This window comes from Leopardus geoffroyi, chromosome X (assembly GCF_018350155.1).
Source record: "Leopardus geoffroyi isolate Oge1 chromosome X, O.geoffroyi_Oge1_pat1.0, whole genome shotgun sequence".
Lineage (NCBI taxonomy): Eukaryota > Metazoa > Chordata > Mammalia > Carnivora > Felidae > Leopardus > Leopardus geoffroyi.
The window spans coordinates 42507371-42532509 of NC_059343.1; the positions used below are offsets into that span (position 1 = coordinate 42507371).

At 45.2% G+C, this 25139-nt stretch overlaps 1 long non-coding RNA gene across 1 annotated transcript; it reads right to left on the bottom strand.

Moving 5' to 3' along the window:
* Positions 1 to 6604: 6604 nt before the first annotated feature.
* LOC123594627 lies at positions 6605 to 14943 on the bottom strand. Its single transcript, XR_006710811.1, has 3 exons — positions 14716 to 14943; positions 14456 to 14562; positions 6605 to 9567 (listed from the first exon to the last, which is right to left on the bottom strand). It is a non-coding gene; the product is annotated as an uncharacterized LOC123594627 (long non-coding RNA).
* Positions 14944 to 25139: the final 10196 nt, after the last annotated feature.

Sequence of the window (25139 nt, forward strand, 5' to 3'; positions counted from 1 at the left end):
TAATCACATGTTCCAAAGATTAGAACATGGACGTCTTTCAGTGACCTTTACTCTACCAACCTTAGATGTACATACACAAGCAATTAAAAACATCCCATCCTGGGGTGCCTGGCTGGCTCAGTTGTTGGAGCATGCGACTCTTGATCTCAGGGTTGTGAGTTCGAGCCCCACAGTGGGCACAGAATTTACTTAAAAAATTTAAAAAAAAAAGCATCCCATCCTGAGATATACACACCCATATCACATGATTCCAAAGAGATCAGAGACCTCCCACCCTTGGACATACATCCAGAAAAAGAGTGAGGCACACATTCTGTGTCATATACCCACACACAGGGTGGGGACCTCTCACCCTGGGACATGTAACCACAAACATAAGACACCTCACACCTTTACACACGCAAAGAGATCAGAAACTCAAATACTATGATAGAAAGGCAAAAACTGAATGGAGACCTCATCTGAGAAATGTTCCCACAAACAGATGAGAGACCTCACAGCCCGAGACACATACCCAGTCTTGCAATGTATACCTACGATCAAGTATGAGACCTCACAGTCTAGGAGAAATACCTCGAGTCTGATTATGTACTTGACACCAGAAAATGCCCACAAGGAGTTCAGAGAGTTCATATTGTGGGGACACAAACCCACAAAAAGATCAGAGACTCGACCCAAATGAAAGATACTCACAACGAGCTGCAAGCCTCACACCTAGATATATACATTTGAGTAGATCAGAGACCTCTCATCCTGGGACATATATAACCAAACAAAGCAGAAATCTTGGAAATATCCATAAAATATCAGAGACCTAACAGCCTAGACATAACTCACAAACACCTCCAGAGACCTAACATATAAACACAAAATCAGCACAGAGACCTCACATCTGAGGACACATACTCACAAACAGGTCAGAGACCTCTTGCCCTGGTTCATACACCCACATACAGATCAGAGGCCTCCACCAGCAGACACCCTCACACACCCATTTCTAGGATGTGTCCAGACAACCAGACAGAAAATTCACAACCCAGGACACTGTATTTGCTTCTTATTGCTGTTGTGAGAGATCACCACAATTTAGTGTCGGGGAAAAACACAAATTTATTTATTATATTATATTTGTAGAGGTTAGAAACCCGAAAATGGGTCTCAGAGTATTAAACTCAAGTGTGAACAGAGCTGTGTTCCTTCTGGAGACTCTAGGGGAGAATTCACTTCCTTGCCTTTTCTAGTTTCCAGAGCTGCCTGTATTCTTGGCCCCTGGCCCCTTCCTCTACCTGCAAAGCCCTCAGCGCTCATCTTCAAATCTCTCTGATTTCTGCCCCCATCATCAGTCTCCTCCCTGACTAGGGCTTCCTGGTCATATGTCCTTTACTGGACATCTCTGGAGTCCTATTATTTGGCCGAGTACAGACATATACACACAGTACCAAATTATACATCCCAGAATATACCCCCATGAACATCTCAAGGATCTCACAAGCCGGGATGCACACCCACAAATTCTCCATCATCAGATCACCGTGTCTAACCTGGCTTGTGTCATTACTTTGCACTCAGTGACAATAACCGTCCTGTCCCCCTCATTTCGGGATCCTTGTGACTACAGTGGGCCCACCCAGAAAATCTAAGAACACCTTCCCATCGCAAAATGCCTAATTTAATCACAGCTTCAAAGTAACTTTTAACATGTAAGGTCTCATCTTCACAGGGTCCAAGGATTAGGACATGGGCATCTTTAGGAGGCCTTAAGTCAGCAGAGGAGAGACACACACACGCACAAATAGTAAGAGGCCTCCAATCACAAAACACACACCTCCAAAAGAGCTCAGGGACCCAAAATCCTGGGCCATGCAGTAGAAATAGTTCACACCCCTCAGCTGGAGTCATACATCTAGAAAGTGACCAGAGACCTCCTTCCCTCAGACGTGAGTCTAAGGAGAATAGAGAGACACACATTCTGGGACATATGCCCATAAACAGGTCTGAGACCTCAAAAATTGGGACACATACACACAAACAGAACAGACCTCATACCATTGACCAACAAGCAAAAGTCCCCCCCACACCAAAAAAAACCCCACTTGTATATTGTGATATACACACGCAAACGGATCAGAGACCTTATCTGAGAAATACAAGCAAAAATGGCTCAGAGGGGCTCCTGAGTGGCTCAGTCAGTTAAGCGTCTGACTCTTGGTTTTGGCTCAGGTCATGATTTCACAGCTTGTGAGTTCGAGCCGCACGTTCGGTTCTGTGCTGACAGCATGGAGCCTGCTTGGGATTCTCTCTCTCTACCTCCCCCCTGCTCTCTCTCTCTCTCTCTCAAAAATAAATAAATTAGGGGCGCCCAGGTGGTTCAGTCAGTTGGGCGTCTGACTTCGGCTCACGTCACGATCTCACGGTTTGTGGGTTCAAGCCCCGCATCAGGCTCTGTACTGACAGCTAGGAGCCTGGAGACTGCTTTGGATTCTGTGTCTCCTTCTCTCTCTGCCCCTCCCCCACTTGTGCTCTGTCTCTCAAAAATAAATAAATGTAAAAAATTAATTAATTTAAAAAGTTTTTTTTAATGGCTTGGAGACCCCAAACCCTGCAACAGTAACCCACAACACATTAGAGACAACCTCATATCCTGGGAAATAGACCCAGGGTAATTAAAGATGCTTGACATCTTGGGGCACACAGCCACAAGGAGATGAGAGAGCTCAAATCCTGAGGCACATACTTACAAACAGATCAGAAGCCTCACCCCTAAGATGGGTACCCACAAAGAGCTCAGAAACCTCATACCCTGGATACACAAACTTTAACAAATAATATTGCATCCCGTTACATGTTCAAGGATACAATCAGAAATCTCATATACTCGCAAATAAAGCCAAAAGCATCAGAGGCCTCACAAGCTGAGATAGAGACCCTCAAACGGCTCAGGGAACTCGTGCCTGATATACATCCACAAATAGCTCTAAAACCTCACATCCTAGGACGTGGATTCAGAAACAGAGCAGAGAATTCACATCTTGGAAGACATCCACAAACATGCCAGAGTTCTTTCAGCCTGGTTCACTTACCAGAAGAACAGATCAGTGTCTTGCATTATATGTCCTCCCCCACACAAATGATCAGAGGGTTCACATCCTGGGATACACTTCAACAAACATATTAGAGACCTCACAACCTGGACATGTAACCAGGAGACCACAGACTTCAAACCCCACAACATATACCCACAGAGAGATCAGACACTTCACGCTCTGAGAAATATGCCAACAAACAGATCGGGGGGCTTACATCTTGGGATAGACTCCAAAACACATCACAGACTATATACAAACAGATGCCCACAAACAGATTAGCGATCTCAAATCCTGCAACATAAGCTTGCAAGGTACATCAGAGACAAGACACGTTATGACAAAAAGAGCCAGAAAAAAAGAAAAAGAAAGCAAAGCAAAGCAAAGCAAAGAAAAAAGAGCCAGAAACAGATCACAGGACTAATCTCTTCTGACATATATCCATGAAGAGATAAGAGAGTTCATATACAGAGACATATACTCAAAAGAGATCAAAGGATTCGGGCCAAGGGACATACACTCACAACAAGCTCTTTCAAACTTCATACCCTGGACATTCATAACTAAACACATTAAAGACCTCAGATTCTGGAGGCGCCCGGGTGGCTCTGTGGGTGAAACGTCTGACTTCAGCTCAGGTCATGATCTTGCAGTTTGTGAGTTCGAGCCCCGCATCAGGCTATCTGCTGTCAGCACAGAGCCCACTTCATATCCTCTGTCTCCTTCTCTCTCTTCCCCTCCCCTGCTCATGTTCTCTCTTAGAAATAAATAAACATTAAAAAAACACAATATTTAAGAAAATAAAGACCTCAGATTCTGGCATACATACCACCATTGAAAGCAGAAAGTTCATCACCATCAGAAATATATCTGAAACACATCAGAGACCTAATAACCTAGGATGCAACCCACAAATATCATAAAGACCTCACATACTGGACGTACACCCCAAATCAGCTCAGAGATTTCACGCACACACAAACAGATCAGAGACCTCACATTCTGGGACGTACACCAACAAACATCCCAGAGACCACAAATTTTGGGACATACACCCTCAAATAGGTCAGAGACCTCACACTCTGGTTCATGCACCTGCACACAGATCAGAGACCTCTTGCCATCAGGCACACACTCACAAATAGATGGTGGAGTTCACATCCTGGGATGTGCACCAACAACCAGATAGAGACCTCCCAACCTGGGACGCTGCAGTCATTTCCTACCGCCGCTGTAACAAACAAACCACTGCAATCTTAGTGTTGTAAAATAACACACATTTATTACCTTACGTTTCTACGGGTCAGAAACCCGAAAATGAGTCTTACAGAGATAAAATCAAGTTGTCAGCAGACCTGCCTTCCTCCTGGAGGCTCCAACACAGAATCCATTTCCTGGCATTTTCCGGTTTTAGGGGCTGCTGCATTCCCTGGCTCATGGCCCTTTCCTCCATCTTCAAAGCCAGCAGGGTTTCATTCTTCAAATCTCTCTCCGATTTTGCTTCCCTCTGATTCAGTTGTTGTAGCTCTTTCTCTGAGTCTGTTTCCATCTTTATGTCACCATCTTTGACTCAGCTTGTATCACTGTCACACTGCCATTTCCAACTCTTACTATCCTGCCTCCCACATATAAGGACTTTAATCGTTATGTTAGGCCCACCTGGATAGTCCAGGATGAAATCCCAATCTCAAAGTGGTTCACTTCATTATACCTACAAAGTCCTTTTTGCCAGAAAGTTAACATAATCACAGGTTCCAGGGATTGGGACGTGGATATCATTGGGTGGGGGGGGGGAGGCGAGTATTCAGACATGACGTACATGGCACAGACTGATAGAGATGTGACATCCTGGGACATACACCTACAGACCAGTCAGGGAACTCACACCTCATATATACACCCACAAACAGATCAGGGACCTAACAGCCTGGAAAGTTTAGCCATAAAGAAATTATAGACTAGGCGCACCTGACCAGCTCAGTCAGTAGAGTATGCGACCCTCGATCTCAGGGTCACGAGTTTGAGCTCCACGTTGGGCGTAGAGTTTACTTAAAGATAAAAAAGAAATCACAGACTTCAAATCCTGCAACAGAAACCTACAAACAATTCAGAGGCCTCACACGCTGGGTGGTACATCCAGAAACAGATTATGGTTCTCACGTCCACTCGCGCCCAGCACATATACCGACTACCATGTCACAGTCTTCAAAGCCTGGAACATATACCCATCAAGAGTTCACATATGGCACCTGCTGTCATTCACCCCTAAACAGACCAGAAACCTCACAACCTGGGACACACACACACACACACACACACACACAGAGCTCAGACACCTCACACACTGGGATACTCACCACCAAGCAGATCAGAGACTTTATATCCTGCAATACTCAACAAGCAGATCAGAGAACTTACATCCTTGTCAAAATTCACGACCAGAGAGCACATACTGAATCACACAGGAAGAGAGAAGAGACCTCACACCATGACACACAACCACAGAGAAGTTAGAAACCTGACACTCTGGACATAAAACACACCATAAAAGAGCCAAGACTTCGCATTCTATGACACATACCCATAAACAGATCAGAAACCTCAGATCTTGGCAAAGAACCCCCTAGCAGATCAGAGAACCTACGACCTGGGACATATACTTGTAAAAAGTAAAGAAACACATTCCGGGACATATATCCATATGTGATCAGAGACCTTAAATCCTGGGAATTAGACCCATAATGAGATCAGAGACATTACATCCTGGGACGTAATGTGCCTGAAAAACTGATCAGAAATCTCACCCCCATGGACGAACACACCCAAACAGGTCAGACACTTCACATCCTGGGACATATACCCACAAACAGCTAGGGTCCTAACATCCTGAGACATATATGCACAACCATATCAGACTTTATACCCTTGGCAAACGCAAACAGATCAGAGACTCCCATTCTGGGATACGCACCCACAAAGACATTAGCAACCTCAGAACCTGAGACATACATGTATGATACACCAGAGAGCTCAAATCCTGCAGTATACACCCCAAACAGCTGAGACATCACAGAGCGGGAAATATACTCAGAAACGAAGCAAATTGGGACATATGCTCAAAAGGGAGGAAAAGAGCTCACATCTTGGGAATATACCTGCAAATAAGTAAGAGGCCTCACATCATGGGACACACACCCTCACACAGGTGAGACACCTCACGTGTTTGGAAATACACGAGAGATAGAAAGACACTTCACACTGCAGGTCCTACACCCTCGAAAAGATCAGAGATATCGCATCATGTGACATAACACTTGCAAACAGATCGGCAATGTCAAAGTGTAAGAATTAAATCCACGTGGGGTGCCCGGGTGGCTCAGTCAGCTAAGCGGCCAACTCTTGGTTTCAGCTCGGGTCGTGATCTCATGGTTTGTGAGTTTGAGCCCAGCATTGGGCTCTGAGCTGACAGTGAGGAGCCTGCTTGGGATTCTCTCTCTCTCCCTCTCTTTCTGCCCCTCCTACACTCTCTCTCTCAATAAATAAATAAATAAAATAAAAATTAAAAATTAAAAAATTAAAAAATAAAACTTAAAAAAAAAAGAATTAAATCCACGAACTTATCAGAGACCTCACACCCAGGGATATATAACCACAAATAGATCAAAGACCTTACACTTTCTATATACACCCATCTGAGAGACCTCACATACTGGGATATACAGTGATAAAAATACGTACACGTCATATCCCAGCAAATAACCCCCAAACAGAACAGACCATGGGATATAACCCCCCAAAACCTCACAAACCTCACACACTGAGACATACACCCATAAACAAATAAGAGATCTTACACCCACGTTCATATAAACACAGACATATCAGAGAGCTCATGCCTTTGGCATACACCCATGAGAGACATTTCACACATTGATAAGTATAGTGATAAGCATATCACAGACCTCAAATCCTGGGGTTTACATGCACAAACATTAGTGACCTCACACTCTGGGACATACACCCACAGACATATCAGAGATCTCCCATTCTGATGAATATACCCACAAAGAGATCAGAGACCTCACAACTGGGGCATACTTGCAGAAACAATACAGATACATAATATTCTTGGACGTAGAGCCACACACACAACACGGACAAGGCCTCTGGGAATTACAAACACAGGGATGAAGGACCTCAAGCTCCTGATACATTTATGAGAAGATCAGAGACATATTAGAGGCTTCTTACTCTGGAACATACACCTGGAAACAGATCAGGGACCTCATACACTGGGAAATACACACACAAATGGACTTTGACATATACCAGTGAAGGCAGACTCGCGTACTAGCAGTATATAACAACAAGAAGATCAGAGACCTCACATCCTGGAATATACATCAATAAAGAGCTCAGAGACTTCAAACTATGGAACATACACACCCAAAGAGATTAGAGACCTATATGCTAGGTCATATAGCCACAACCATACTTGAGAACTCACATCATGTGAAATTCCCCAACCCCGGACAGCTCAGAGGCCTCATTCCCTGGGAGGTACCAACACAAAAGTACCAGAGAACTTGTACCTTTGATCTACACCCATGAAGAGAGACCTCACATATTGGGACACACACAGGGACAGACAGCTCTGAGACCTCATGTTCTGGAACATATGCTCACAAATAGATCATAGATTTCCTTTTCTGGGACACACACCCACAAAGAGTTCAGGGAACTTATATCTTGGGAACTATACTCACAAACATTTTAGATATATCACACTCAGACACATGCACCCACAAACACAGCAGAGACCCTCACACCCTGGGACATACACCCTCAGACAGACAATCCTTATCATCCTGCAACATACCCCCAACAAATGGACCAGAGTGCTCTGAGAGAACATAACCAAAACATAACCAAAAAAGCTCAGAAACATACCGACCAGGAAAATATATCCACAAAGACCTCAGAGACCTCATCTATTGGGACATATACCCACAAACATGACAGAGAGCTCACCCGTTGGCATATATACCCACAGAGACCAGAGATCTAACATCTGGGGACATAAAACTAAAAACAGATTAGAGACCTCCTACCCTTGACATGCATCCAGAAGAGAGACCTCACATCCTGAGACATACAATGACAAACAGATCAGAGACCTCATACCCTGGGACATATACCCCTAAGTGGATCAGAAACCTTTACACCATTAGACCATACACCCACGAGCATAGCAGAAACCTCACACCCAGGACATACACATCCGAACAGATTAGAGAACTAACACCATGGAATATACACCCGCAAACAAATAAAAAATTCTCATTCTGGGAAACACACACCCAAACAGATCAGAGACCTTATGATCTCGTGCACACACGCTCAAGGAGTTCAGTTACCTCACACGCTGCCACATACACCCATGAACAGAGACCTCATATACTACAACACAGAGCCACAGCCATGTCCGGGACCCCACACATTTGGGACACACACCCATAAACAACTCAGGAACTTTACATACTGGGACACACACCCAGAAATAGTTCAGAGAGCTGACAACCTGAAACACAGGCTCCGCCTGCCCTCAAAACCAGAAATATCAATATCTGGACATCGACTCTCAAACACAGCAGGGACTTCATATCTAGGGACTCAGGGGCCCAAACTGTTTGAACACCTGGATGCAGATTCCAGTCACCTCGGTGATGTCTCTTCCTGGGACTTAAAACTCCATACACCTAAAAGAACAAACAAAACCTACATACAGTCCTCCAAAGCGTTCACGGCTGTGAAACCAGAGATACAGACTCCCAAATACCTCAAAGATCTCACACCCAGAACACAGACTGCAAAGGAGCTCAGACACTTCAAGTTCTGGACTGAAGTACAAAGTTATCTTAGAGACATCATACCCTGGGATTAAAGGATCCCAAACAGTTATGATCATGTCCTGGACATAAACCAGAAACAGCCCAGAATCCCCATGCTTTCAGACACAGATCCCCAAATAGTTCAGAGGCCTAAAAACCCAGAGAGAGACCCTAAAGAGATCAGAGACCTAAAAATGTCCAACATGGAGTGTCCCCAACACCCAGATATGGATATAGGCCACAAAAAGCTCAGAAATCTCAAACCCTAGACAGAGACCCTCAGAGAGCTCAGAAACGCCACAAATGAACCCAAAACTTAGCAGCTTGAAACAACAGCAAACACTAATCATCTCACACAGTTTGGGGGAGCTGGGAATTCAGGAGCAGATTAGCTGCATGGCTCTGGCTTTGGGTCTCTCAGGCTGCAGTCATTGGAAGGCTTGAGTGTGGCCGGAAGCGCTGCTTCCAAGCTGGATCACTCACATTGCTGGCAATTTGGTGATGGCTTTGGGCTGGGGGACCTCAGTTCTCTGGTAAGTAGATCTCTCCATGCAGCTGCTTGAGTGTCCTCACGACAGGATGGCTGGCTTCCACTAGAGGGCGTGATCCAAGAAAGAGCAAGACAGAAGCCAAAATGCCTTAAAAATTTCCTCTATGTAAGCCCTGCTTTGCTGTATCCCACAAACTTGGTAAGTTTTATTTTCATTTTCATTTAGTTCAAACTATATTTTTTAACTTCTGACTTCTTTGACTCACCGAGGCCCTGCGCCCTCCCCCAAAGCCTCTCTCTAGAGCTCAAACCCTGTCTCTTGCATAAAAGGACAAACCTGTCTCTCTTATAACAGGATTTACAGTTTTCACAAGAAAAACAGTGTTTTTTCTCACTGTTTTCTCACTGCGCACCCTATTATGTATGTTCTCAAAGGTTCAGCTGAAGGAAAACTATGGGTTTACCAGAGATGGAAACACAATTCTAGAGAATATTTACTCTTTATTGAACCCAACGCACATTTATAGTAAGCAATATGTGCACATGACTCCCATGGTCCAACTGAGACCGTCTCACACACACACTGGCCCCCTGGCCAGAGATAGCATTTACCTGTACCTCACCCCTTTCCCCAACCCTGAATTTTGCTTTCAGAAGGGATGCGTGATTAGGGGGGAGGGGGCTGAAATCAGGAGAGTCCATTTGTACTCAGAGCAGTCTTGCAAAACCTCCAAAACACTGGACTCCCCTTCTATCCAACCAGGACTTGGGGGTTCCAGGCTCTGAAACAGGTTCTACCAGGCCCCAAACACCCATGTGTCCTGGATGTGGACAAGGCCTGAGGGGAAATAGACTCCAACATCCATCTGAACAATCCATCCCAAGACAGGGCTCTCCACTCTGGGGCTGGTGCGAGGAGACACAACAAACACCTCCCCACAACATAATCTCCACAAATGGGATCAAGGGAGACTCTGTGACCTCCAGAACAAAGGGCAAGACAGAGGTTCTGAAGGAAGTGGCCACCTGTATTTCCTGGTCTAGACAAGGAAGCTGGGGTGGCTGTGAATTCATGCGGAGCACTTCACTACCAACCACACGACCCCCATTTCTCACAGCCTTTCTGAACTGGCATATAGCCAGGATGGTGTTGTGTGTGTGTATGTGGGGGGGGGAGGTGGTGCGTGTGTGCATGTGCGCGCATGCACCACAAATACCTCATGTCCAAATTCTGGCAGAGATCACTCATTCCTTATACAGCACCCCAAAGAGCTCAGGGCTTTCAAACATTGGGACAGAGACTTTAACACAGATGAGTGACTTCATATCCTGAGGAATAGACCCAAACACATCTCAGAGAATGCAAACTTGAGACAAAGACCCCCAAACTGCTCAAACACTTCATACCCTGTACCAGTGGCTCTCCAACAGAGGCAATTTGCCCCCCAGAGTACATGTGGCAATACCTGAGGACATTTTTGGTTGTCACAGCTGGGAGGGGAGAGGTGCTACTGGCATCTAGTGGGTAGAGATCAGGGATGCCACCTTTAGCCAAAGACCCCCCGGGAACATACCTATAATTGAACAAGTAGGGTTCATTATGCATTTCGGTGAGGGAGAACGCACACCATGGGAGCCAAGAGACGTCTTAGTAAGAGGGTATCCTAAAGAACCAATCAGGGGTGCCTGGCTGGCTGAGTCAGAAGAGCATGAGACTCTTCATCTCAGGGTCATGAGTTCAAAGCCCTATGTTGGGCATAGAGCTTACTAAAAAAATTTAAAAGTATTTAAAACAAAACAAAACAAAACAAAGAGGGGTGCCTGGGTGGCTCAGTCAGTTGAGCATCTGACTTTGGCTCAGGTCATGATCTCATTGTCCGTGAGTTCGAGCCCCACGTCGGGCTCTGTGCTGACAGCTCAGAGCCTGAAGCCTGTTTCAGATTCTGTGTCCCCCTCTCTCTCTGTCCCACCCCTGCTTGTGCTCTGTCTCTCTCTGTCTTTCAAAAATTAATAAACATTAAAAAATAAAAAAAAAAACAATAAACAAAGAACCAGGGGTGCCTGGGTGGCACAGTCGTTTAAGCCTCCGACTTGGGCTCAGGTCATGATCTCATGGTTCGTGGGTTTGAGCCCCATGTGGGGCTCTATGCTGACAGCTCAAAGCCTGGACCCTGCTTTGGATTTTGTGTCTCCCCCTCTCTCTGCTCCTCCCCCACTCATGCTCTGTCTATGTCTCTCAAAAATAAATAAACATTAAAAAATTTAAAAAAAAAATAAAGAACCAGTTATAGGATCAGGACTTCAGTTGAGTGGTTTTGGTAGAAGATTGAAAGAAGTGGGGCTCACTCTAGATTGGACACTGTCAGAAAGTGAGAGCAATTTGATGACTAGGTATCTCAATAAATCTTATCTACAGCGAGGGCAGACTAGAGTAAGGATAAAGTGGAAATCGGTAAAGAAGCAGCAGTCATTCGTTTTAACCAAGAGAGGGGGATGTTTGGTATCTGGGGAGGTGGCACAATGACCAGTTTTTGTCTGTGCTTAGACAACATTATAAAGTAGCTTTGCTTTGTCTCGTTTTATCACGGTCTCAGAGTAACCTTGGTCTCAGAGTATTTTTTTTTTAATTTTTTTTTTCAACGTTTATTTATTTTTGGGACGGAGAGAGACAGAGCATGAATGGGGGAGGGGCAGAGAGAGAGGGAGACACAGAATCGGAAACAGGCTCCAGGCTCTGAGCCATCAGCCCAGAGCCTGACGCGGGGCTCGAACTCACGGACCGCGAGATCGTGACCTGAGCTGAAGTCGGACGCCCAACCGACTGCGCCACCCAGGCGCCCCGGTCTCAGAGTATTCTTGAGACTGTTTATATCTAACAGGAGAATAACATGGCCTAGCTGGGAGTACCAAGACAACATTGGATGTTGGGGACTTCTCCCTCCTTCCCTCCCTCTTTCCTTTCTTTCCCACGGTAAACATCTTTTATGATTGAATTATGCCCCCCCACACACCTCAAATTCATATGTTGAAGTCCTAACCCTTAGGGCCTCAGATTGTGGCCTTATTTGGAAAGAGGGTCGCTGCAGATGTGAAATGAGGTCGTATTCCTGGAGTAGGGTGGGCCCCTGATCCAATATGACTGGTGTGTTTATAAAAAAGGGAAATTCAGACACAGACACAGACACACACACACACACACACACACACACACACACACGGAACACCATGTGAAGATGAAGGAAGAAACTGGGCTGATGCAGCGGAAGCCAAGGAACGTCAAAGACTGCCAGCAAACTACCAGAAGCTAGGAGAGAGGCATGAACAGATTGTTGTTCTCAGCCCTCAGAAGGAAACAAACCTGCTGACACCAGGATCTCAGACTTCCAGCTTCCAGAACTATGAGAAAATAAATTTCTGTTGCTTAAGCCCCCCAGTTTGTGGTACCTTTTTTTTTTAAAAAAAAAAAAACAGCCCTAGCAAACTAGTACGACATCCCACAATGCCCTCCATAACAAAGAATTTTCCAGTCCAAAATGTCAATAGTGCTGGGGTTGAGAAATCCTGCCCTGGACACAGAATCCGAAAGTATTGACTGACCTCATAATCTCTGACAGAGACCAATAAAAACCAGCTGGGAGTACACATAGCTTTTTTTTTTTTTTCACATAGCTTTGAACTTAGACTACCAAAGTACTCAGAGACCCAGGCACCTGGGTGGCTCAGTTGGTTAAGCGTCCGACTTTGGCTCAGGTCATGATCTTAGGGTCATGGGATCGAGCCCCATGTTGGACTCCAGGCTGAGCATGGAGCCTGCTTGAGATTCTCTCTCCCTCTCCCTCTGCACTTCCCCGGCTCATGTGCTCACACTTGCTGTCTGTATCAAAAAAAAAAAAAAAAAAAAGAATGCTCAGAGACCTCACACCCTGAACACGAAAGCCCAAAACAGCTCAGAGAGGATATGCCCTGAAGAGACCCTAACAGATCAAAGATACCATTCTCTGAGACAGAAACCCCCAAGGAAGTGAGAGACCCAGCATCTAGAAACATACACCAAGTTCAGAGGCATCACAGCATGGGACACAGAACCCAAGAGAGTGCTGGGTCCAAAATGGACAGATATTTCACACCGTGGTCACAGACAGAAAACAGGTGAGAAACAGTTCATGAACAATAGTATTCATTTCCTGGTTTTAAGCTCGCACTGTGGTTATGTAAGTCCTTTACACTAGGGGAAGCAGGGTGAAGGGTATACAGGAACTCTCTGCACTATTTGTGCAATTTTCTCTAAGTCTAAAATGATTTTAAAATAATTTTTCAAAAAGATTAAAGGATGTAAAAGGGAATTTGTAAAACTTAAGAAACACATCTTTCCAACAAGCTCAGAAAACAGTATTAAGCCCCAACAGTAGTCAGAGAAATGCCAACAAAACACAATGAAATTCCATTTTAAGAGAAAAAAAACCCCTGCACATCCTGATACAAAGATCCCCAAACAGCTTAGAGACTTCTCACCCTGAGACCGAGCCCCACAAACACCTGGAAGACCTAGATCTCTGTGACACAGACCTCCAAGCTGCATGTAGCATGTAAGAGCTACCTTAGGATGAGTTGACTGGCTTGAGAACCACTTTCCTTCTACTTACCTACACTCAGCCAAACACCTCCCCTGCCTCATGCCTAAAATCCCATCATTAAAAAGTTTATCATTCAGTTACATCTTGCCCTTTTCAAAATTCCCCTTTAAATGCCACACACTTCTCCATCCCAGAGCATGAAATCATGCAGTTATGATGCATTTATGGCCCACCCCCTCTCCCTACTCCCCTACACATACACACACACACACACACACACACACACACACACAGGCACGCACACACACACTCCTCCACACACCCTTACTCAGGCCTGGTCCAGAGGGGGCAGGGAGCCTCCAAGTCATCCTCTCTGGGGGGAGGAGGAGATGTTTTAGAGGAGAATCATGAGATCACCTTGAACCTTCTCTGCAGAACTCAGACCTACAGGTAGCCTGAAATACAGCTGTCAGGAACCCCAGTGACGAATTTTTCTCAGTGCTGCTGTGAACAGTGAGTGGGTCCTGAAATCAATATAATGGGACACAATAAGCATTGTTTTAAAAAGAGAACAGGTAGAAGAGAATAGAAAAGGTTACCCGACACATTCTGTGCTAGCCAATAATGCCAGCTTCTTTACAGGTGCGCAAACTGAAGTTCCCAGGCGGGATTCGAACCTATGGTTTCCCGTAGCCAAAGCCCTGCCTCTGCAACCGCGAACGCCAACGCAGGGGCCATAGCGCCTGCGCCAAGTCAGCAGCCAATAGCAGCACGGAGCCAGACGACCCGCTCGTAGCCTATAAGTGATTCCCGAAAACCTCGGTACCCTGGAAGAGCTTGGGTTGGCCATCTTGCGGTGGCCAATCAGCACTCAGAGCAGGGCTTGATCCCGCCCTTCTCATAGCGGAGCCAATCATTGCTCCGCAACCTTCTACCCCACCCCACCCCTGCTGTTGATTCGAGTCTTCAGAGCCAACCAGACGTAAGATCCTGGTGGGAGGTGGCTTCCGGATGGGTGGAGGTTTTAGGCTGAGGGTGGGGTCCACCATCGCCCTCACTGAGGCTCAGGTCGGTGAGGGCAGCGCCGTGGTCTTCTCGTTTTGGAGCCGAGCCGATGCACGCGCAAAACGAAGAGACCTTTCGTGTCCCTACATACACAGTGGTTTCTTCCAAAATACACGACACCCTCCCCCCACCCGTGGTACCTCCCAGAGCAGACCGTTCCATTTCCATGTCGCACAATGGTATGCCCCAGAGCTGCACTGTCTGGTTAACTCTTCATTCCCACCCTTCAAGCTCTTTTATGTGTGCGGCCCGTGAAGGGCAGTTTCATGTTAATGTCCCAGGAGTCAATCTTCAGCTCACTCCAACACAACTAAATAGACTCGGAAGTCTTCCTCCCCCTGCACACGTTCCATTCCGTGCTCCCCCTCATATCCCACAATGGACCGTCCCAGCCCCATCCTCAGATGCGACTCCGCGGTGCCCCCCCCCCCCCCCCCCCCCCCCCCCGCTGCAGAGTTCTGGCGCATAAAGAGGTACTCAAATTCTCCTGATGCCACTGATAGAAGTGTGAATTCATGTGGCAGCATCTATCAAAATAAAAGTGGATATCCCTCCCCACTAGTATCACCATCGTGCATGTGGTGGTGTCTCTACACGCACTTAAAACTGCCCTGCACACAGTAGGTACTCAAAAGGGAGTAAAATATTGCTGAATAAATAACTTATTGGACCTGGCAATTCCACTTCTAAATATGTGTTCTAAGGAAATACACATGGCACCGGTCAGTGTGCACAAGGAGGAGCGGGCGCCTGGGTGACTCAGTTTCCACTCAGGTCATGGTCTCAATGTTGGTGGGTTCAAGCCCTGTGATGGGCTCTGAGCTGGCAGCATGGAGCCTGTTTGGAATCCTCTCTCTCCCTCTCTCTCTCTGTCCCTCCCCTTCTTTCTCTCTCTCAAAATACATAAATTAATTAAAAAAATAAAAAGAATGGGAGCAGCGAACAACTAGAGGAAAAAGGGTAAATTAATCAAGGTGATTCATGCTATAGCGTGGAGTACCAGCCGACTGTGAAACAGAATGAGACCTTGCCCCTGGAAGCATATCCCAGGTGGCTCAGGGACGTCATATCATTGAACGCAGAGCACAGGAAAGCTTGGAGACCTCACATCATGGGACACAGAGCCCAAAACGGTTCAGGGGTCTCACACTGTGGACACAGACCACAAAATAGCCTAGAGACCTCACACTCTGGCCAAAGGCTGGCAAAAACAAACAAACAAACAAACAAACAAACAAAAAAAAAAAAAACAAGCAAAAAACCCCCCAAGAACTCATGTAACAAGACATAGATAACCAGTTATTTTATAAATCTCATCCTCTGGCTACAGACTACTACAAACATCGCAGAAACCTCATGCCCTAGGACACTAAAGCACCCCAGGGACCTTCCACACTAAGACACAAACCCCAAATAGGTTACATACCTTATACCATGGACAGAGTAATCCCCAAAACAGCTCAGAGATGTCCCCACCAGGGATCTACATAAAACATCCAGGCAAAGACCTCGTACCCTTGACACAGATCACAAAACAATTCAGAGGCCTGGACACAGAATAAGGGCGACACACCTGTATGTGCTCAAGGGACTGTCCAAAGGACATACTGTTAATGAGGGAGGAGCAGGTGGGGAAAAGAATGCTCAAAGACATAAGAGGAGCAGCGAAAAGTCTTCTTTAAAAAATTTTTTTAAGTTTATTTATTTTGAGAGAGAGAGAGAGAGCATGAGTGGGGTAGAGGCAGAGAGAAAGGGAGAGAGAATTTCAAGCAGGCTCCGTGCTGACACAGCACAGAGCCCGATTTGGGGCTTGAACTCTTGAACTGTGAGAGCGTGACCTGAGCCGAAATCAAGAATTGGACGCTTAACTGACTGAGCCACTCAGGAACCCCAGCCCTGAAGAATATTCTGAGACCTCACACCCAAACAGCTCAAAGAGCTCTGACATAAACCATGTGACCCACTCCCTGGCATAGTGACCCCAAACAGCTCAGAATGTGACACTCTGCACATAAATTCCCAAACAACTCAGGAACTTCCAACCCCAGGACAAGACACAGAACCAAAAAATAACACAGTGACCTCAGACTCTGGAAGCATCTCTAAACGGCTTCTGTGACTTTACACTCAAGAACACAGACATTCAAAAAATCAGAGACTCCACACCCTGGAAGAAAGGTTCCAAAACAGTGCAGACTTAACACCCTGTAACAAAGGCCCCCGAATATCTCAGACACGCCAAAATCTGTGACATGGAGTTCACAACAATAGAGACATCATACCTTGGATGCAGATGTGGTATGTGCAGATGTGGAAACATTTCAGAGACCTTACAACTTGGCACACAGTTTAAACAAATAAATAGATCAAAGACTTCAGACTCTAGAAACAAACCCCAGATAGCCTAAGAGACTTCATGCTCAGAGACTCAGGGCACCTGGGTGGCTCAGTTGGTTAAGCGTCGGACTTCAGCTCAGGTCATGATCTCACGGTTCATGAGTTCGAGCCCCACGTTGGGCTCTCTGCTGTCATTGTGGAGCCCGCTTTGGATCCTCTGTTTCCCTCTCTCTGCCCCACCCTGCTTGCTCTCTCTCTCTCTCTCTCTCTCTCAAAATAAATAAACATAAAAACAAAAAGAACACAGAGACTCAAGAACACAGACAAATCACACCTTGGAAAAGAGACACTGCTACAGCTAAGTGACCTTGCTGCCTGGAAATAGACCCTAATAAATAAGACACATCCCTTCTGGAACTGAGATCACCAAAAAGATCAGAAAATCTCTGCCTGGAAACAAACCCCAAATTACTCAAAAACTTCACGTGAATGGAACTCGGGATCCACATGAGTTGGGACCACTTGCACACTAAGGCCAAGAACCCCAAACGACTCAGAGATCTTCAGACACAGATACCCAACACCCCATAGACTTTACACACTAGGCACAGACCTCTAAAACATTTCAGATATCACACGCTATGGGACATGGACCCCCCGAGAGAATAGAGACATCATACCTTGTGATACATCCCCATAAATAATTCTGGAAATAGACACCAAATAAGGCAGGGACATCACAGTCGAGAAAGTAATCCCTAAGGGTGCCTGGGTGGCTCAATCAGTTAAGTGTCTGACTCTTGATTTCAGCTCAGGTCATGATCCACCGATTGTGGGATCGAGCTCTGCATCGGGCTCTGAGTTGACAGTGCAGAGCCTGGAGCCTGCTTTGGATGCTGTGTCTCCCTTTCTCTCTCTCTGCCCCTGCCCTGCTCATGCTCTGTCTCTGTCTCTGTCTCTCTCTCTCAAAAATAAATAAACATTAAAAATTTTTTTATTAAAAAAAGTAATCCCTAATAGTACAGAGACACCACACCCTGGGACTGACATCTCTGAAAGGAAGAGAGATTTCACATTCCAAATGGCTCAAGGATATCACCTCATGGAACTCAGAATCCAAAGAGCTCAGATACCTCAGAACCCATAACAGAAAGTCTGAAATGGCTCTGGGGACTTCTATCCCAGACATAGACCCCAAATAGCTGAGAGATCTCACAGGTCAGGACACAGACCCTGAAACACCTTAATGGCATCGCATCATGGTATACACACTCAAAAATACCTCAGAAACCTCAGACTCTGGAAATATATCCAGAAATAAATAAAAGACCTCATTCTTGTAACTGATACCCACACAAATGGCAAAGGCCTCACCCCTGGAAACACCTGCCAAATGTCTCCAAGATCTCATATAATGAGATTTAGACCCGCAATAGCTAGGGGTCTCACACCCTTGATAGAGACCCCCACAAAGTTCATAAACCTTAAAACCTGGACCCATCCCCAAAGAGTTTAAAAACCTCACATGCTGGGACAAAGACACCCCAACAGCTTAGAAAACTTTCATTGAGATGGGGAGAAATACAAACACCTCAGCAATCTCATTCTGTGGTACCAGACTCCAAGGCTACAAAAACTTCACATCCTTGGACACAGAACATAAAATAACCCCTAAGCCTCATGCACTGAACACAGATTCCCAAGGAGCTCAGAGACCTTCTAGGCTGGGACAATGGCCCAGAACCACTACAGACACCTCACACCCTGAGACACAGCGTCCCAAAGAGCTCAGAAATTCAGAAATCTCAGACTTGGAGCACAGCACAAAACAATTCTGAGGCTTTCAGCTTTGGACACTGACTGTTTCAGACCCCCCCCCCCACCTCCCCCACAACTCCTGCCCAACCTCGCAGACCCTGTGAGAACAGAAAAACCCCCAAACAGAGAGATCTCACATCTTGTCACCCAGACCCCTAATACCTCAGAGACCTTCATAACCGGACACGTACCCAAAATATCTCTGACAATTCTCATCCTAGAATGCACACCCCCAAACGGCTCAAAAATTCACCCTGGGGCATGAAAAGCGAGTACCTCAGTGATCTTATCTCCTGAAAGCTGACCAAAACAACTCAGAAGATGTGACACTCTGGACACAAACCCCCAGACAGCTCAGATGTCTCATGCTCTGGAGCCCAGATCCAGGAACAGACAGCGATCTCACACAGTCGCACAGACAGCTGCATAGCTCAGAGACCCCACCCCCTGGAAACAGAGGTCAGAGACAGCATACCCTTGACAGTGTCCATAGGAACAGAGTTCCTCGCACCTGGAAACATATCTTGAATGGCTCAGCATTCCCATCAGGTGGCACAGAATCCAAAGCAGCATAGAGGCTTAACACCCTGGACACACGGCAGAAAACAGTTCAGAAATCCCATGCCATGAACATAGACGCCATTGAGCTCATAGGTCTCATGTGGTGGGACCCAGATCCAGAAAAAACAAAAACAAACCCTCAGAGGTATCCAACTATGGGGTACAGACACCAAAAAGAATCCTTGCGTCCTGCAAACAGCCACCAGTTACGCAGAGTTCAGATGCCTCACACCCAGGACACAGACCACAAAATTATTCAGAAACTCTTACATTGGTAACAGATTTTGAACAGGGTCCTAAATAGCCCATGAACTACATAGAAACTAATTAGCAAAGAAACCTCCTACTTGAAGGGCGCCTGGGTGGCTCAGTCGGTTGAGCGTCCTGGCTTCAGCTCAGGTCATGACCTCGCAGTTCCCGAGTTTGAGCCCTCTCTCTCTGCCCCTCTCCTGCTTGTGCTTACTCTCTCTCTCTCTCTCTCAAAAAATAAATAAATGCTAAAAAAAAAAAAAAGAAAGAAATCTCCTACTTGAGACACAAACATGATAAATGTCTGAGACCTCCTACCCTAGGAACAGACAACTAATAGGTGACAGGCATCACACACTCATACAGGAACCACCAAAGATATGAAAGACCTCACACCTTGTAACACACCCCAGATGACACAGGGATTGCATGGCATGGAACACAGGCCCAGAAGAACTCAGACACCTCATACCCTTCAGACAGCTCAGGTCCCCAAACGGCTAAGAGACCTCACTCCCTGGACACAGACTAAAGTAATAATATAAATCTTTGTACGATGGAGAAGCACAATCCAGAGAAACTCAGGAACCTCATATGTTAGGACATAGACATGGAACCACCTCCAAGAGATCACACTGTGGAACACAGCCAGAGACATAGTAATTCCAAACCCCTGAGACCTCACATGTTGGGACAGAGCCCCCACCCCTGACACCTCAGAGACCTCACACTCTGGGACAAAATCCTACACACAGTTCAAATACCTCAAACTCTTGAGAAAAAAAAAATTGCTTACAAATTTCAAGATCACATACCCTGGACACACATCCCAAAAGAGCTCAGATGCCACGTACAAGAAGGCACAGAGCCAGTAAATGTGTGTACCCTCACAGCCTGGTACATGCGATCTCCGAAATGTCATACTCCAACCCTGGGAACACTTCAAGTGATCTCATTCACTGGGATAGCAACCACAAAGCATCCCAGAGACTTCACACCCTGGACACGGACCTCTATAGTTCAGATACATCACACTCCAGATCTACATATACCCCAGAGACCTTATAACCTGATGCACAAAGCCCAAATCTTCCAGAGACCACATATCCTGTGCCATAAGTTGATGAACAGCCTAGATAACTAATACTCTGATTAATCACACAGCCCTGAGTTAATCAGAGACACCAGCCCTGGAAGTGAGATTTTCCCAAAAGAACAGAAACATCATGCCTAAAAGCATACCCCAAGTAGTTCAGGAACCTCACACCATGCAAGACAGATGCCAAAACAGTTATGAGAATTTATGTCCTAAGACTCAAACACCAAAACAGCGCGGAGACTTCACGCACAGTTACCTAACCTATAAACACCTTAGAGATCTCATTCCTTGGGATCCTGGCTCGTAAATGGCTCAGAGACTACAGAAACAATACCTTACCAAGTCAAAAACATCGTATCTTGGGACTGATACCCAAAAGGAACAGAGGCTTCACACCTGGAAATATACCCAAAACAACCTAGAGACATCGTGTCATGGGACACAGAAATCAAAGGTCCTCAGAGACCTCATCCACGGGACACACACACACACACACACACACACAGAGTTCAGAGTTCTCAAATTCTCTGTCACAGGTGCCCAAATATTTAAAATAAATCTAAATTCAGATAAAACCCCCAAAGAGCTGAGAGACCACATATCTTGGGGAATGATCTTCAAACAGTATAAGGATCTCACACCCAGGTTGCTTGGCTGGCTCAGTCAGTACAGCATGTGACCCTTGGTCTTGAGGTTGTTAAGTCTGAGCCCCACATTGGGTATAGAGATTACTTAAAAATAAAATCTTAAAAAAAAGAGGATCTCCCACCCAGAACCACAATACCCAACTATACTTTGAATAGTGTGGGTAGGGATGGGGGGAACCTGGGGATTTTTTTCTTCTTTCTCTCCTAACCTCATCCTAATGGTGGTGCCAGTTCAGAACTATTATGGCAGCAGTGTAGGCAACTAAATCTCCAAGAGAAATGATAACATTCTTGCCAGAGGACCCGAGAAAACAGGCCCCTGAAGGCTGGAGAATACTTCAGCCCTGAGTATTCCCTGAGGGGAATTCCACAGAGGAGAGAGTTGGAGAAAGGAGTCCCCTAATTCTGTGCATAAACGGACACAGGTCTGAGGCTCACTCCTGAGCTGTACATATATGAGCAGACCCAAAAGGATAGCAGTGGCTTTGAAAAGGGAATGGACCTCTGGGGTACCTGAGTGGCTCAGTCGGTTGAGTGTCCGACTTCAGCCCAGGCCATGATCTCACAGTTCCTGAGTTTGAGCCCCGCATTGGGCTCTGTGCTGACAGCCTGTTTTGGGTTCTGTTTACCTCTCTCTCTGCCCCTCCCCTGCTCATGCTCTGTCTTTCTCTCTCAAAAATAAAAAAAAGTTAAAAAAAAATTTTTAAGAAAATGGACCGGACCTCAAAACTACTGTCCACAGGAGGTGAAGCAAAATTTGTGGTTTGAACCTAAACAAATTGATTGCCTAATAAAACAAATAAATTATTATTTTCGGAAACTTAACAATAGCTAGAGTCTAAGGAACAGAGCATTCAAAGTGGTCAGGGTAAAACCTAAAGTTACTATACATACAAAGAACCAGGAAAATGGAATTCTCAAGAGAATTCTCAAGGGAGGAGACAACAGATACTAACATAAAATGACTCCATGTTAGAATTTTCAAAGTCTTTTTAGAAGACTGGAAAAAACTATGCCAATCATATTTCATGAAACAAAGGTAAACGCAACTGAAAGGAACAGTAAGATAGATGTTTTCAGCAGAAAAATATAATTAAAAACTATAGAGTTTTAAATACTCTTTAGAGTATATAAAGACTATAGAGAAACTATCAAAAAGAACCAGTTGGTAAGGTGTCTGGCTGGCTCAGTTAGTGGAGCATGCAACTCATGAATCGGGGTTGTGGGTTCAAGCCTCATGTTGGGCAGAGAGATTACTTTTAAAATTAAAACACTGTTTTTTTTTAAATAATTTTTTTTAATTTTTAACATTTACTTATTTTTGATACAGAGAGACAGAGCATGAACAGGGGAGGGGCAGAGAGAGAGAGAGAGACACAGAATCTGAAACAGGCTCCAGGCTCTGAGCGGTCAGCACAGAGCCCGACGCAGGGCTTGAACTCACAGACCGTGAGATCATGACCTGAGCTGAAGTCGGACGCTTAACTGACCAAGCCAGCCAGGTGCCCCTAAATAATTTTTAAAAAGTATTTGAGAGAGAAAGAGAGAGAGAGAGAGAGAGAGAGAGAGAGAGAGAGAATCTTGAACAGGTTCCATGCTGACAGCAGGGCTCAATCTCATGACCCTGGGACTATGACCTGAACCGAAATCAAGAGTGGGATTTAAAAAAAATTTTTTTTTTTTTACATTTTATTTATTTTTGAGAAACAGAGTGAGACAAAGTGTGAGTGGGGGAGGGGCAGAGAGAGAAGGAGACACAGAATCTGAAGCAGGCTCCAGGCTCTGAGCAAGCAGTCAGCACAGAGCCCAACGTGGGGCTTGAACCCACAAACTGTGAGATCATGACCTGAGCCAAAGTCTGATGCTCAACTGACTGAGCCACCCAGGCACCCCAAGAGTGGGATGTTCAACTGACTGAGCCATCCACGTGCCCCAATACTGTTTTTTTTTAAAGAACCAATTGGAAATTCTAGGATCCAAAAATATAACATAACATTTGAATAAAAAATTGTGTGGATAGGCTCAATAGCAGAATGACAGAAGAAAGAATCAGTGAGCTGGAAGATAGATCAATAGAAGCTATTTAACTTGAACAAAAAAAATACTGAAAAATGTGAGGAGAGTTTCAGGGGATCTATGGGACAATATTAAAAGTCTAAGGGGCGCCTGTGTGGCTCAGTCAGTTAAGCATTTGACTTCGGCTCAGGTCATGATCTCACAGTTCATGAGTTTGAGCCCCACATGGGGCTGTCTGCTGTCAGCACGGAGCCCATTTCAGAGCTTTAGTTCCCCTCTATCTCTGCCCCTTCCCTCCCCCCATCTCTCTCTCAAAAATAAATAACCATTTTAAAAAGGTCTAATATTTATACTATTGGAGTCTCAGAAAGAGAGGATGATATTGCCATGGGAAAAAACTGAAATAATGACCAAACCTCCCCCAAACTTGAGAGAAAGGCATAAATTAACAGACTCAAGAAATGCAGTGATCCCCAAGCAGCATAAACTCAAAGAAAATCATGCCAAGAAATATCATAATCAAATTGCCAAAAAAGCACAACATATTATTCATAGAAAAACAATACATATCACACAGATTTCACTTCAGAAATATAGTGGCTGGAAGACAGGGGAACAACATCTTTAAAATGCTGAGAGTAACTAACTGTCAACCCAGAATTTCAATCAGTGAAAATGACTTTCAGAAATGAATGAAAATTAAAAACATTCTCAGATAATGGATAATTAAGAGAATTTGTCAACAGCAGATGTGTTGTACAAGAAATGATAAAGAAAAATAATACCAGAGGGGGAGTGCCTGGTGGCTCAGTTGGGTGAGTGTCCAACTCTTGGTTTCTGCTCTGGTCATGATCCGGGAGTCGTGGGATTGGGCCCCACATCAGGCTCCATGCTGAGCGTAGAGCTGCGTGGGAGTCTCTCCTTCTCTCCTACTGCCCCTTGCCCCTGCTCATGCTGTCTCTAAAAAAAATAAAAATAAAATAATAATAATAATAATAATGTTATTATTATTTTATTTTTATATTTTATGTTTATGTTTATAAAAACAGAGGGAAACTTGGAACTTCAAGAATGAGGGAAGAGCAACGGAAATGGTAAATATCTGGGTAAATATAAAAGACTAATTTTCTCCTCTTAAATTCTTTAAAATGTGATGACTGCTCTAAGCAAAAATGTTATCATTGTGTGTTAACGTTTTAATTGTATGAAGATGTAATACATACAACAACCGTGAGGAAAGGGGGTAGGGCAAAGGGGGTTATATGTTTGCAAGGCTTCTCCATTTTACTTGAAGTGGTAAAATATCAAC